The following is a 15,603-nucleotide window of genomic DNA, read 5'->3' as shown; positions in this document are numbered from 1 at the left end:
TAGACTGTGAGACCGAGTCAGAGTGAGGCTCTCGGGCTGTAGCCAGGCTCCACCCCCTTTTCAAACAATGCTAGATGTACAATGCACCCTCTAGTGGCTCCCCACTGATACCTTCATCCTACTCTTCAGCTGGTGAACAGCACACTGTGTGAAAAATAATAAAGACATGTAAAACACATACAATGCATGACATACAAATAACAGGGAACCAGAAGGGTATCTTCTGGGATGCTGCACACAGAGCTTGTTACCAATCTTTCCCAGGCGGCAGAATGCCAGATCTGCCTAGTCCTGCATTGATAAATCTACATCACCTATATCGTAGCATTACTAGTCAGATTTGCTAATCAGGAGCCAAGAATCGCTGTGAAGCTGCGATTAACACACCTGCCTTCTTATGCAGTGATACATTTTGCATACTGTAGCTTAGCTAGCCAGATATGTCTTTCAGGATCCCAGGAAAGCTGGGTAACAAACCATGTGAAGTTGTAATAGAAACTGTAAAATACTAAATCCCCCTAAATAAATGCCCCTCCTCGCTACCAAATTGTGCCATAGATAAGGCAAAGCCTTTCAGGGTACTGGGACAGCTGGGTAACAAACCATTATCTCTCAAATTGTGTCATATTTAGGCAGATTTGCCTTTGAGGGTTTCAGAAAAGCTGGGTAACAAACCATATGAAACTGTAATAGAGATCTGCTTTATACTCAATCCCCCTAAATAAATGCCCCTCGTCGCTACCAAATTGCTATATCTAGGCAGATTTGTCTTTCAGGAACCTGGGCAACCTGTATTCCGTAGGGGGACTTAGCGGACAATTTCCCCGCAGATTTTGATCAAATTCTTGGGAAATCCACATATGTTACATACAGATTTAGTTGTGGATTTAGCAGCAGATTTGACCTAGGTTTCAGCCTATGCATTGCAAAAGCTGAAATCGGCAGTGAAAATCAGTGGCTTCTCCACAACAGAATGAGCACGATGCAGATTTGAAATAAGCAGAATGCTCCGCTGTTATTGCGGTCGTCTTCTGCTACATGTGGATGGGGTTTTGAAAACCCCATCCCCTTGTGATGTACTGTAAACTGCTGCGGATTTGCGATGCAGAACCCACGCTGCAAATCGGCAGAAAAACTGCCACATCCGGACACACCCTTAGGCCTTATTCACACGAACGTGTATTACGTCCGTGCTACGCGCGTGGAAATCACGCGCGTCGCACAGACTTATGTAAGTCAATGGGGCCGTTCTGACATGTCGTGATTTTCACGGCGTGTGTCCGCTGCGTAAAACTCACGACATGTCCTATACTTGCCCGTGTTTCGCGCAGCACGCACGCATTGAAGTCAATGGGTCCGTGCAAATTGCGCTCGGCACACGGAAGCACTTCCCGGTGCCGCACGTGATGCTCGCTACAGTAGTAAAAGAAATGAATGAAAACAGAAAAGACTTTTCCTGCTTTTATGTTTGTAAACATAAAAACAGAGTGTCATAATGATGTCGGCTGCGCGAAAATCACGCAGCCACGCACCATATACAGATGCCACACTGAACTTTTGCACTCGTAAAACGGACACGTTCGTGTGAATAAGGCCTAAGACTGGGTTCCCACTGTGCAGATTTGCTGCAGATTTTGTCAGCATTTTGTAAGCCAAAGCCAGAATTGGATCAAGGAGAGCGGACCTATAAGGCCTTCCCTTATATATTTCTTCTGTTTAGGTTCCGTTCCTAGTTTTGGGTTAAAAAATACTTGCAAAATCTGCACAGTGAGAACCCAGCTTTAGGGTATGTTCACACGTCCTATTTACGGACGTAAATCGGGCGTTTTTGCACCGAATTACGCCCGAAAATAGCGCCTCAATAGCGCTGACAAACATCTGCCCATTGAAAGCAATGGGCAGACGTTTGTCTGTTCACACGAGGCGTATATTTACGCGCCTCTGTCAAATGACTGCGCGTAAATAGACGCCCGCGTAGAATAAGTGACCTGTCACTTCTTTGGCCGTAATTGGAGCCGCTATTCATTGACTCCAATGAATAGCAGCGCTAATTACGGCCGTAATTGACGCGGCGTTCAAGCGCCTGCACATGCCGGTACGGCTGAAATTACGGGGATGTTTTCAGGCTGAAACATCCCCGTAATTTCAGCCGTTACGGACCCCCGCCGTGTGAACATACCCTTAGGCTACACAGCATATCCAACCTTGAACCTGCAGGGAATTCCGCCTGAAAAAGTGCACATGGTGCCGATTTTCAGTCAGAATCTCCGCTGCAGAAACACTGCTTGAAAAAAAATAAAAGAAGCTGATAGTTACCCCTGGCTGTTGTCATAACAACGCCTTCTTCTGTTTCAGTGCAGCCTCGCCTCCTGGAATGATGCGGCAGCCCGATTGACCGCCACAGCTTGTGATTGGCTGCAGCAGTCACATGGGTTGAAACGTCATCCCAGGAGGCCAGGTGTCACTCAGAACAGAGAAACGCATCACTATGACAAAGGCTGGAGGTAAGCATTAGCTTTTTTGTGAATTTTGAAGCAGAATCGCAGCGTTTCCTCCACAAAAGTGGCAACATTTGCTATTTGTTCTAGGTTTCACTTCCGCAGCAAAAAATTTCATAAATTGACCTATCAATGGCATGTCAATTTATGCTGCGGATTTGTTGCTATTTTGTTGCGGGTTTTCCTCATTGAATTGAATCAATGTGGAAAACCAGCAACAAAATAGCAACGGATCCGCAGCATAAATTGGCATGCTGAAGATTTAAAATCCGCACTGCAGGTCAATTTATGAAAGTTTTTGCTGCAGATTTTTACTGTAGCGTCTGCATGAGATTTGTTCAAATCTCACTCACTGTGCTGCTACTGTAAATGCTGCATCATTTCCTTAGGCCTAGTTCACACTGAGTTATTTTGGGCCCTGTTTTTGTTGCGGAAAACACGTTGGAAACTGCGCCAAAATACAGCAGAAATCGCCTACCATTGATTTCAAAGGGAGGTAAAGGCTTTTTTTCCTGCGAGTGGAAAAGAAAACGCTTGCAGGAAAAAAAAGCGTCATGCTCTTTCTTCAGGCGTTTCCATCTCTGACCTTTCGTTGACATCAATGGGAGGCAGAGAAAATGTTTTTCACTGCGCTTTTTGCCCACGGCTGAAAAACTTGCAAAAAAAAAAAAACGCAGCAAAGAGAGTGCAGCCTCCTGAAGGAATTCTGAGGCAGATTTTTCTGCCTACAAAAACCTCAGTGTGAACATACTTTTCGGGCGTTCACAAGTGGCATTTCCGCTGCAGATGTTTAGATAGAGGAGGCTGGTAGGAAAAGGCTCCCTCTTTTCTGCAAAATCACAACGGCTTTTTTCTGCAGCTTGCTGGAAGTCTTGCAGGTTTATCTATAGGGGACAATTTTATAAAAGGATTTATTTCATTTAATGTGTGTTTTTAAGGTTAAAGGAACAGTGTCACGAAAAAATATTTTTTAGATCAATTTGCTTTTAGTGTTTTATTTAAAAAAAAAATATTTATTTGTGTGTTTGTGTTTTACTTTTTTTTATTTTTTCACTTTTTCTTGTCCATGGGGGCTGCCATTTTTTTTCCCATCTCTGTATGTGTCGATTAACAACACATACAGACATGGAATACGGCGCATACAGTCCCATAGTGAATGCGAACGGGACCCGTTCCATCCACTATGCTGTACACCGTCTATGTGGGAATGGCGCATGCGCCGCTCCCACACAGTCCAAATTGAACTGTGCGACGTCCGGCGCAATTTTCTTGTGGACCGGAAGTCGCGGCCGGACAGTAAGATTAATACTTCCGGTCGCGGCTTCCGAACTTGTGCACTTTGAGCGGAGGTAGCAGACGGAGCGGATGGACCGAAGGGTGCGGCGGCGGCAGGAGCAGGTAAGTGAGGTCTGTGTATGTTCGTGTTTTACTGTGTGTTTACTACTTACTGTATGTAAGCCTACTACACTGTGTGTTAGCTCAAAAAATGGCGACACACAGTGTAGGAGGTTTGACCGTTCAATCCCCTCGTTTCTCCCGGCACTAGCCAGGATAAGGGAGGGGGGGATTCTGAGAGCTCACTAGAGCGAGTGAGTTTCTCCAATTTTGCAGCATAAAGCAATGTGGTTGCTTTACCACATGCAATGCTGCAATTTTGGGAATTGCTCCATCTAGTGACCAGTGCTGGGAAATATTATAAATTAGAATCTAATTTATAATATTTCCTGACTCGTGAAAAAAATTAAAAAAATTCGAACAATGTTTAATCACCTATACACTAATTGTTTAACTAAAAAAAAAAAAAAAAATTCCCTTTAAGGGTATGCTCATACGCTTAAAAAAAAACGGCTGTAAAATACGTAGCTGTTTTCAAGGGAAAACAGCCTATGATTTTCAGGTGTTTTTTATGCAAAGCGTTATTTGATGCGTTTTTTTACTGCCATTTTTGTAGCTGTTTTTCTTTGAGACAATGCGAAAAAACGGCTCAAGAAGGGACATGCACTTCTTTTTTACAGGGCGTTTTTTTCTGTGCCGTTTTTAGAAACGACGCATAAAAAACGCCCCGTGGGAACGAAACGCAGTTTTTCCCATTGACATTTATCGGCATATGTTCGGAGGTGTTCAGGCCATGTATTTTCAGCCATTTTTCAATGCGTTTACAGCCCGAAAAACAGCTGAAAATAAGCCATGTGAACACACCCTTAGGCCTGATTTACACGAGCATGTGCGTTTTGCACACGCAAAAAACGCGGCGTTTTGCGTGCGCAAAAGGCACTTAACAGCTCCGTGTGTCATCAGCGTATGATGCGCGACTGCGAGATTTTCTCTCAGCCGCCATCATTATGACACTCCATTTGGATGTTTGTAAATCAAAAAGCACGTGGTGCTTTTCTGTTTACTGTAATGACGGGGGTAAGGAAACAGACAAGTGAGCCCTAATCTACCCGCCACTCAGTCCCTGCCTACTTGCAACGACCCGCCCTACAACTGGGTACAACTGGGCGACAGTCCCTACGCTCAATATGTGCACGACAGACAAACAGATAAGGGTACACAGAAGCAAGGGAAAAGGGGCAGTTGCCCACGGCAACACCGAGAGCAACAAGAGTGGTGAACGAGCTGAGTCAAACCAGGAGTGTACGAGGTACCAAACGCAGAGCAGAAGAGTAGTCAGTAAGCCAGGGTCAAAATGAAGCGGGGTCAAATAGATCAAGAAGCTGCAGCAGGGCCAGGAAACCAAATGAGAAGAATCACAAGCAAGGAGGAACAGGAAAGGCAGGTATAAATAGACAGAGGGCTGGAGCTAGCTCCGTCTGGCCAGGCTGTGATAGGTTCTCCCACTCCTAAGCCTGCCATCCTGAGTGGTGGAAGATGGAGTCAGTCTCACAGACATAGAAGCACGTGCAGACTCATTACCTATGGGCGTGGATACAGAAGCTGTGCCTGGCAGATCCTTAACATTTACATTCAGAGTTTGACTGCTGTTGCACGAATCACACAGTTCGCACGGAAGTGCTTCCGTGCGGCATGTGTGGTTTTCACGCACCCATTGACTTCGATGGGTGCGTGATGCGCGAACAGCGCACAAAGATAGGACATGTCGTGAGTTTTTTTCAGCGGACTCACACTGAGCAAAACTCACAGACTGTCTGCATAGACTAATATAGGTGCGTACGACACTCGTGAAAAGCACGCGCGTCGCCCACACGTATATCACGCTCGTGTAAACGAGGCCTTTGTGTCACTTTTAACATGAGACATGAGGAAGTGAGGATTGTTCCTGGGAATACTCCTGAAGGGCAGCATATTATAGGTAGAGATCCGCTGGCCTATTATGTTAATACAGCACAAAAAATATTATAAAAATAATACACATGTAAAGCTCTAAAGTGCTAATCAAAAGTGAAAGTCTTCTAGCGTAAACGTGATGCATAAAAAAGTTACACCTTGTCCTGCAGAAATAAAACAAGGCCTCAAATAGAAACGTAGACATTAAAGTAAAAAAAAGATTATGGCTAGAAGGCAAAAAAATAAAAATGGCCAAGCATGCTGCAACCTTAATAAGTTCCCAATTGTTCCAGTATAAGCCTACAGTAGTGATTCTGAATTCTATTGCCAACGTGTAAAATGGTATACGATGTGTTTTTTTTTCTACTAACAGAGTTGCCTCAAAATGTACATTTGTTTATAAAGCATAATGATCTGCTTTCAGTGCTCTACAAATGATGAATTCTTCATGGATATTCATCTATAGCACTCACAGGCTTCTCCCTACAGTTGACATCATAGTCTTCTCCCTTCAGTTGATGACATCACAGCTGATGGAATACTAAGGCATTGTGATGTGTCTTTTTTACAGACAAGCACCTGATGCAGCAGCTCTTATGTGTAGAGCCGTCTTCGTCCCATCAGACCTGTTCAGTTCTCAGACAAGACCACCATTTTCTTCATGCTACAAGATCTTCACATCATAATCACAGGCTCTGCAGGAAAGTTCACCGCAGGGAAACAGGTAAAGACCATTCCAGTTTTGTATGCCAGGGCAGGGGGTCACATTCAGACTTTCTCTAGGCCATTTTACATGTTTCTTACATGTTTCAAGAGTTACAGCAGTTTTCAAAACCGTGTCTCCCTTTTCATATGTAATTATTGTATGGCCACTCAAGCGGCTGTAACGTCCTTCCTCCTGAGCGCTGCAGCAGCTTTCAATATACAATAAGCTAATGTTGATTTCTTTCCATGAATGCTGCTATAGGTCAGAAACCTCCAGCATTGCCTGGAGGTCATAAGAACTTACTTAACAGCCTGGTGCACCCCTGATTGTAGTTATATGGCTACATGCATGACAAAAAGAAAAATTTACACTATGGAAGAATACCAAATACAGCATTTTATGGGTAGAGATGCCCTCTAAGTCTGTGTTCACATCAGCGTTGTCTTTCCTTTGAGAGTTTCCATCGGGGAAACCCCTCAATGGAAAGGCAAGCGGAAACCTTAGCTTCCGTTTGCATCACCATTGATCTAAATAGTGACGGAAACGTTGCTAATGGTTTCCGTTTGTCACCGTTGTGACAAGGTTCCGTCGTTGTTTTGACAGAATAAATAGTGCAGTCGACTTCTGAGGGCCTGATACTGAAAGCCGAAGGATTGTCAGAGGCAGTCATAAAAACCCTACAAAAAAGTAGTAAAAATGTCACTAACAGTAAATTTATCGCAACTTACTTCTGCAGGCTTCTGTTTAACAATGGCATATGAAATGACAGTCTTAAAGAGGCTCTGTCACCACATTATAAGTGGCCTATCTTGTACATAATGTGATCGGCGCTGTAATGTGGATTACAGCAGTGTTTTTTATTTAGAAAAACGATCATTTTTGACGGAGTTATGACCTATATTAGCTTTATTCTAATGAGTTTCTTAATGACCACCTGGGCGTGTTTTACTTTTTGACTAAGTGGGCGTTGTGAAGAGAAGTGTATGACGCTGACCAATCAGCGTCATACACTTCTCCCCATTCATTTACACAGCACTAGCGATATAGCTATATCGCTATGTGCAGCCACATATACAAGCACTAACATTACTGCAGTGTCCTGACAATGAATATATATTACCTCCAGCCAGGACGTGATGTCTATTCAGAATCCTGACCACTTCTGTAGCGTCTGTGTGAGACTACAGCACAGCACAGCGAGATCTCGCTGTAAATGACAGCTTACAGCGTAATCTCACGAGACAACGCCTGCTATGCTGTAAATCACAGAGAAGTGTCAGGATTCTGAATACACATCGTGTCCTGGCTGGAGATAATGTATATTCATTATCAGAACACTGCAGTAATGTTATAGTGTGTTTATGTGGCTGCACATAGCGATATAGCTATATCGCTATGTGCTGTGTAAATGAATGGGGAGAAGTGTATGACACTGATTGGTCAGCGTCATACACTCCTCTTTACAATGCCCACTTGGTCAAAAAGTAAAACACGCCCAGTTTGGTCATCAATAAACTCATTAGTATAAAGCTAAAATAGGTCATAACTCTGTCAAAAATGATCGTATTTCTAAATTAAAAAACACTGCTGTAATCTACATTACAGCGCCAATCACATCATGTACAATATAGGCCACTTATAATGTGGTGACAGAGCCTCTTTAATAAATTCCCCCATTGTATTCATGTAACCAGCTTTAGGACTTAAAAGTTAAATTTCACAACAAGTGACATTGTTAGTTGTTAAGGTAGGGTAAATGAATTAAGCTAGTCGGATATTATCTTTAATGTATTGAAACTTTTTTAGTTGTATATACATGACTTTTTTGTTAGTATATACATGATTAGACATTGTCTTATTTTTTTTTATTTTTTCACAACTCAGGAAATATTATAAATTAGATTCTAATTTATAACATTTCCATGTGCTGGTCACTAGAGGGAGCAATTCCCAAAATTGCAGCATTGCAATGTGGTAAAGCAACCTCATTGTTTTATGCTGCAAATTTGGTATAGACACACACGCTCTAGTGAGCTCACATAATCACCCCTCCCTTGTCCTGGCTAGTGCCAGGAGAAAGGAGGGGGTTGAATGTTCAAACCTCCTACACTGTGTGCCGTCATTTTTTGAACGAATGCACAGTGTAGTAGGTTTACATAGAGTGGTTATCACACAGTAAAACACAAACATACACAAACACAACTTACCTGCTCCTGCCGCCGCTAACTTCGCTCCGTCCGCTCGCTCCGCTCCTAGTACATGCTTCTAATCACATGTCCGGAAGTCACGACCGGAAGTAGTCATCTTACTGTCCGGCCGCGGCTTCCGGTCCACATGAAAATGCCGCTGGATGTCGCTCGGCCGAAGACCTTCCTTTTGGACTGTGTGGGAGCGGCGCATGCGCCTTTCCCACACAGACGGCGTACACCATAGTTAATGGAACGGCTCCCGTTCGCATTCTCTATGGGGATGTATGTGCCGTATTCCATCTCTGTATGTGTCGTTAATCGACACATACAGAGATGACAAAAAAAATGGCAGCCCCCATAGTGAAGTAAAAGTTAGAAAAAATAAAAAAGTAAAACACAAACACACAAATAAATAAAATGTATTTTAATAACACACTAAAATCAAATTTATATATAATAATTTTTTTTCGTGACACCCGTTCTACTGAAGTGTTTAGACAGTGAATAGACATTCCACGGGATGTCTATTCACAATCTCTGCACTTCGTTACTCTGTCTGTGGTAGTTACAGCAGAGGAAGCGTGATACAACGAGATCACGCTTCCTCTGCTGTAACTACCATAGAAACAGTAATGAAGTGCAGAGATTGTGAATAGACATCCCGTGGAATGTCTATTAAATGTCTAAGCACTTCAGTATTGTTAATGTGTTAGTATAAGACAGCACATAAGGATCTAGCAGGATCCCTATGCGCTGAGTAAATGAATGGAGAGGAGTGCATAAGGCTGATTGGTCAGCGTCATACACTCCCCTGTACAACGCCCACTTGGTCTAAAGTAAAAATACACCCACTTGAGCATTAAGCAACTCATTAGCATTAATCTAAAATCGCTAATAAAGTGGTAAAAATAGATAGTTTTTTTAAAATAAACCAACATTAAAGCGCCGATCTCCTTATGTAGGAGATACGGCACTTATAATGTGGTGACAGAGCCTCTTTAAATGATAAGCAAATTGTTTCTTTTTTTTTTTTCTACCTAAATTGGCAGAAAACACACCTATTTTGGAGATATAAAAGACAGCTAGAAGGGAAATGGAGGAGGCCGGTGTTTTTTTAATTATTTTTTTTCCTAGGTGTCTTTTATTTCATTTGTTAACGATTTAGGCAAAGTAGCTCAAAAGTAATTTTTTTTATAATACATGATTTTGTAAAGTATTGTAATGGGAAATTTTGGCGCACGCCCGTTTTAAGTAAAAATTTTAGCTTTTTGAGACTTTATGCTGTTTTCGCGTCTTTTCAGCTAGTAAGTCGGGACCAGCGGGAGAGCAGATCTCCTGCATGACATATTTAATTTACACCTGCGGATATTATAGCTGACATCTATGCTAACTGGTGTAGATGTCAGTTTGTGGAGCACTGACAACCCAAGTTGCGCCATATTTATTCAGAGCTGTGGGCTTCTTGGAGTATGTTCACATTCAATTTTTTCTTTTCGTCAGAGGTATGCGTCGGGAGAAGTCTCTACGTATACCTCCAATGGAAGGCTGTATAGGCATAGAGTGGGATATATCACCTGAACTCCCCGGGCACAGCGTTACTTTAAGCACTAGGCTCGGAAAGCCCCTGACGTTAGCAACGCTCTGACTGGGGATTCTGCTCCTAGGGAAGCCCCTGACAACACTGTCCATAAATGGACACTGACGTTAGGAGCTTTAAGATGCCAAAATCCTAGGCCAGAACACTGGCATTGCACTGGCTGGGGATTCCACTCCTGGAGGGAGCCCCTGACGTCACTGTCCATATATGGATTCTGCTCCTGGAGGATCCCTTGATGTTACTGTCTGTACATAGACAGTGACATTAGGGGCTTTGTAATGTGAGAATTCCAAGTCGGAGCGTTGGCAGCGCTGTGGCCGGGAATTACGCTTGTAGAGAAAGCCTCTCACTTTACTGTGCATATATGGCTTTAAATATCCATATTTGGCTTTAAACTCTGGAGTCCCCGGCCAGAGCATCGCAAGCACTCACTGGCCGGGAACTCCTGACTTGGGAAAGCCCTTGATGTCACTTTCACTATATGGACAGTGATGTTAGGAGTTTAAAAACCCAGGAATCCATGGCCAGAGCGTCGGCAATGCTCTGCTTATTGATTACTCTCCTGGAAGGAGCCCCTGATGTCTGTAAATTGTTATGGTAGTAGTCGGATATGATCTTTAATAAATTGAAACCATTTTTTTAAGCTTTAAGAACAAGGTTTGACAATGATAAGTTCTACCATGTGTATCTATAATGCTGATATGTATCCATGCTCCTTACTCATTTTAATATTGTGTGATTGAACTTGGTAACTTGCTATGCTTGGCTGACTGTACTGTATGATCAGAAGTAGTAACTAGATGTTTAAGAATCAGATTCAGATAAGTTTTAGTAATGATACTTAGTTCAACAGATAGAGAGGTCCTATAGGGGAGGACCAAGTCAATGTGAGCTTGAAACTCTGAACAAATAAATACCAAGTCAGGCAGAGTAAAACGTAAATTTAGATTACAAAGTTACTATTAAAATACAAACCACACAGCTCTTCAAGGTAGAGTTTGAGAAGCTGCATAATATACCCTCCTGCTACTTTGCCTAAATGGTGAGCAAATAGAAATTTTTCTACCTAAAATGGCAGAAAACACACCATTTTGGAGATGGAAAGGACGGCTAGAGGGGAAATGGAGGAGGCCGTAGTTTTTTAATTACATTTTTTTCCTTGGTGTTTTTTTTTTTCCATTTGCTAACGATTTAGTCAAAGTAGCTCAAAAGTAAATGTCTTTATAATACATGATATTGTAAAGTAATGTAATGGGAAATTTTGGCGCATGCCCGTTTTGAGTAAAAATTTTAGCTTTTTGAGACATTATGCTGTTTTCGCGTCTTTTCAGCTAGTAAGTCGGGACCAGCGGGAGAGCAGATCTCCTGCATGACATATTTAATTTACACCTGCGGATATTATAGCTGACATCTATGCTAACTGGTGTAGATGTCAGTTTGTGGAGCACTGACAACCCAAGTTGCGCCATATTTATTCAGAGCTGTGGGCTTCTTGGAGTATGTTCACATTCAATTTTTTCTTTTCGTCAGAGGTATGCGTCGGGAGAAGTCTCTACGTATACCTCCAATGGAAGGCTGTATAGGCATAGAGTGGGATATATCACCTGAACTCCCCGGGCACAGCGTTACTTTAAGCACTAGGCTCGGAAAGCCCCTGACGTTAGCAACGCTCTGACTGGGGATTCTGCTCCTAGGGAAGCCCCTGACAACACTGTCCATAAATGGACACTGACGTTAGGAGCTTTAAGATGCCAAAATCCTAGGCCAGAACACTGGCATTGCACTGGCTGGGGATTCCACTCCTGGAGGGAGCCCCTGACGTCACTGTCCATATATGGATTCTGCTCCTGGAGGATCCCTTGATGTTACTGTCTGTACATAGACAGTGACATTAGGGGCTTTGTAATGTGAGAATTCCAAGTCGGAGCGTTGGCAGCGCTGTGGCCGGGAATTACGCTTGTAGAGAAAGCCTCTCACTTTACTGTGCATATATGGCTTTAAATATCCATATTTGGCTTTAAACTCTGGAGTCCCCGGCCAGAGCATCGCAAGCACTCACTGGCCGGGAACTCCTGACTTGGGAAAGCCCTTGATGTCACTTTCACTATATGGACAGTGATGTTAGGAGTTTAAAAACCCAGGAATCCATGGCCAGAGCGTCGGCAATGCTCTGCTTATTGATTACTCTCCTGGAAGGAGCCCCTGATGTCTGTAAATTGTTATGGTAGTAGTCGGATATGATCTTTAATAAATTGAAACCATTTTTTTAAGCTTTAAGAACAAGGTTTGACAATGATAAGTTCTACCATGTGTATCTATAATGCTGATATGTATCCATGCTCCTTACTCATTTTAATATTGTGTGATTGAACTTGGTAACTTGCTATGCTTGGCTGACTGTACTGTATGATCAGAAGTAGTAACTAGATGTTTAAGAATCAGATTCAGATAAGTTTTAGTAATGATACTTAGTTCAACAGATAGAGAGGTCCTATAGGGGAGGACCAAGTCAATGTGAGCTTGAAACTCTGAACAAATAAATACCAAGTCAGGCAGAGTAAAAAGTAAATTTAGATTACAAAGTTACTATTAAAATACAAACCACACAGCTCTTCAAGGTAGAGTTTGAGAAGCTGCATAATATACCCTCCTGCTACTTTGCCTAAATGGTGAGCAAATAGAAATTTTTCTACCTAAAATGGCAGAAAACACACCATTTTGGAGATGGAAAGGACGGCTAGAGGGGAAATGGAGGAGGCCGTAGTTTTTTAATTACATTTTTTTCCTTGGTGTTTTTTTTTTTCCATTTGCTAACGATTTAGTCAAAGTAGCTCAAAAGTAAATGTCTTTATAATACATGATATTGTAAAGTAATGTAATGGGAAATTTTGGCGCATGCCCGTTTTGAGTAAAAATTTTAGCTTTTTGAGACATTATGCTGTTTTCGCGTCTTTTCAGCTAGTAAGTCGGGACCAGCGGGAGAGCAGATCTCCTGCATGACATATTTCATTTACACCTTTGGATATTATAGCTGACATCTATGCTAACTGGTGTAGATGTCAGTTTGTGCAGCACTGACAACCCAAGTTGTGCCATATTTATTCAGAGCTGTGGGCTTCTTGGAGTATGTTCATATTCAATTTTTTCTTTTCGTCAGAGGTATGCGTTGGGAGAAGTCTCTACGTATACCTCCAACGGAAGGCTGTATAGGCATAGAGTGGGATATATCACCTGAACTCCCCGGGCACAGCGTTACTTTAAGCACTAAGCTCGGAAAGCCCCTGACGTTAGCAACGCTCTGACTGGGGATTCTGCTCCTAGGGAAGCCCCTGACAACACTGTCCATAAATGGACACTGACGTTAGGAGCTTTAAGATGCCAAAATTCTAGGCCAGAACACTGGCATTGCACAGGCTGGGGATTCCACTCCTGGAGGGAGCCCCTGACGTCACTGTCCATATATGGATTCTGCTCCTGGAGGATCCCTTGATGTTACTGTCTGTACATAGACAGTGACATTAGGGGCTTTGTAATGTGAGAATTCCAAGTCGGAGCGTTGGCAGCACTGTGGCCGGGAATTACGCTTGTAGAGAAAGCCTTTCACTTTACTGTGCATATATGGCTTTAAATATCCATATTTGGCTTTAAACTCTGGAGTCCCCGGCCAGAGCATCGCAAGCACTCACTGGCCGGGAACTCCTGACTTGGGAAAGCCCTTGATGTCACTTTCACTATATGGACAGTGATGTTAGGAGTTTAAAAACCCAGGAATCCATGGCCAGAGCGTCGGCAATGCTCTGGTTAGTGATTACTCTCCTGGAAGGAGCCCCTGATGTCTATCAATTGTTATGGTAGTAGTCGGATATGATCATTAATAAATTTAAACCATTTTTTTTAAGCTTTAAGAACAAGGTTTGACAATGATAAGTTCTACCCATGTGTATCTAATGCTGATATGTATCCATGCTCCTTACTCATTTTAATATTGTGTGATTGAACTTGGTAACTTGGTATGCTTGGCTGACTGTACTGTATGATCAGAAGTAGTAACTAGATGTTTAAGAATCAGATTCAGATAAGTTTTAGTAATGATACTTAGTTCAACAGATAGAGAGGTCCTATAGGGGAGGACCAAGTCAATGTGAGCTTGAAACTCTGAACAAATAAATACCAAGTCAGGCAGAGTAAAAAGTAAATTTAGATTAAAAAATTACTATTAAAATACAAACCACACAGCTCTTCAAGGTAGAGTTTGAGAAGCTGCATAATATACCCTCCTGCTACTTTGCCTAAATGGTGAGCAAATAGAAATTTTTCTACCTAAAATGGCAGAAAACACACCACTTTGGAGATGGAAAGGACGGCTAGAGGGGAAATGGAGGAGGCCGTAGTTTTTTAATTACATTTTTTTCCTTGGTGTTTTTTTTTTCCATTTGCTAACGATTTAGTCAAAGTAGCTCAAAAGTAAATGTCTTTATAATACATGATATTGTAAAGTAAAGTAATGGGAAATTTTGGCGCATTCCCGTTTTGAGTAAAAATTTTAGCTTTTTGAGACATTATGCTGTTTTCGCGTCTTTTCAGCTAGTAAGTCGGGACCAGCGGGAGAGCAGATCTCCTGCATGACATATTTAATTTACACCTGCGGATATTATAGCTGACATCTATGCTAACTGGTGTAGATGTCAGTTTGTGGAGCACTGACAACCCAAGTTGCGCCATATTTATTCAGAGCTGTGGGCTTCTTGGAGTATGTTCACATTCAATTTTTTCTTTTCGGCAGAGGTATGCGTCGGGAGAAGTCTCTACGTATACCTCCAATGGAAGGCTGTATAGGCATAGAGTGGGATATATCACCTGAACTCCCCGGGCACAGCGTTACTTTAAGCACTAGGCTCGGAAAGCCCCTGACGTTAGCAACGCTCTGACTGGGGATTCTGCTCCTAGGGAAGCCCCTGACAACACTGTCCATAAATGGACACTGACGTTAGGAGCTTTAAGATGCCAAAATCCTAGGCCAGAACACTGGCATTGCACTGGCTGGGGATTCCACTCCTGGAGGGAGCCCCTGACGTCACTGTCCATATATGGATTCTGCTCCTGGAGGATCCCTTGATGTTACTGTCTGTACATAGACAGTGACATTAGGGGCTTTGTAATGTGAGAATTCCAAGTCGGAGCGTTGGCAGCGCTGTGGCCGGGAATTACGCTTGTAGAGAAAGCCTCTCACTTTACTGTGCATATATGGCTTTAAATATCCATATTTGGCTTTAAACTCTGGAGTCCCCGGCCAGAGCATCGCAAGCACTCACTGGCCGGGAACTC

The 15,603-nt window shown here is 42.7% G+C and overlaps 1 long non-coding RNA gene across 1 annotated transcript in view; it reads left to right on the top strand.

Annotated features, from left to right (window-relative positions):
• The first annotated feature begins 6,266 nt into the window (after window positions 1-6,266).
• LOC142699094 (uncharacterized) overlaps window positions 6,267-15,603 on the top strand; it is an 89,491-nt gene continuing 80,154 nt past the window's right edge. Inside the window, exon 1 of the long non-coding RNA XR_012865983.1 lies at window positions 6,267-6,510. This is a non-coding gene — a long non-coding RNA (uncharacterized LOC142699094). The remainder of the gene's footprint in view (window positions 6,511-15,603) is intronic.

This window comes from Rhinoderma darwinii, unplaced genomic scaffold (assembly GCF_050947455.1).
Source record: "Rhinoderma darwinii isolate aRhiDar2 unplaced genomic scaffold, aRhiDar2.hap1 Scaffold_128, whole genome shotgun sequence".
NCBI lineage: Eukaryota > Metazoa > Chordata > Amphibia > Anura > Rhinodermatidae > Rhinoderma > Rhinoderma darwinii.
Note: the sequence above shows the minus strand (reverse complement) of the source record. Positions and strands in the feature narration are given on the sequence as shown.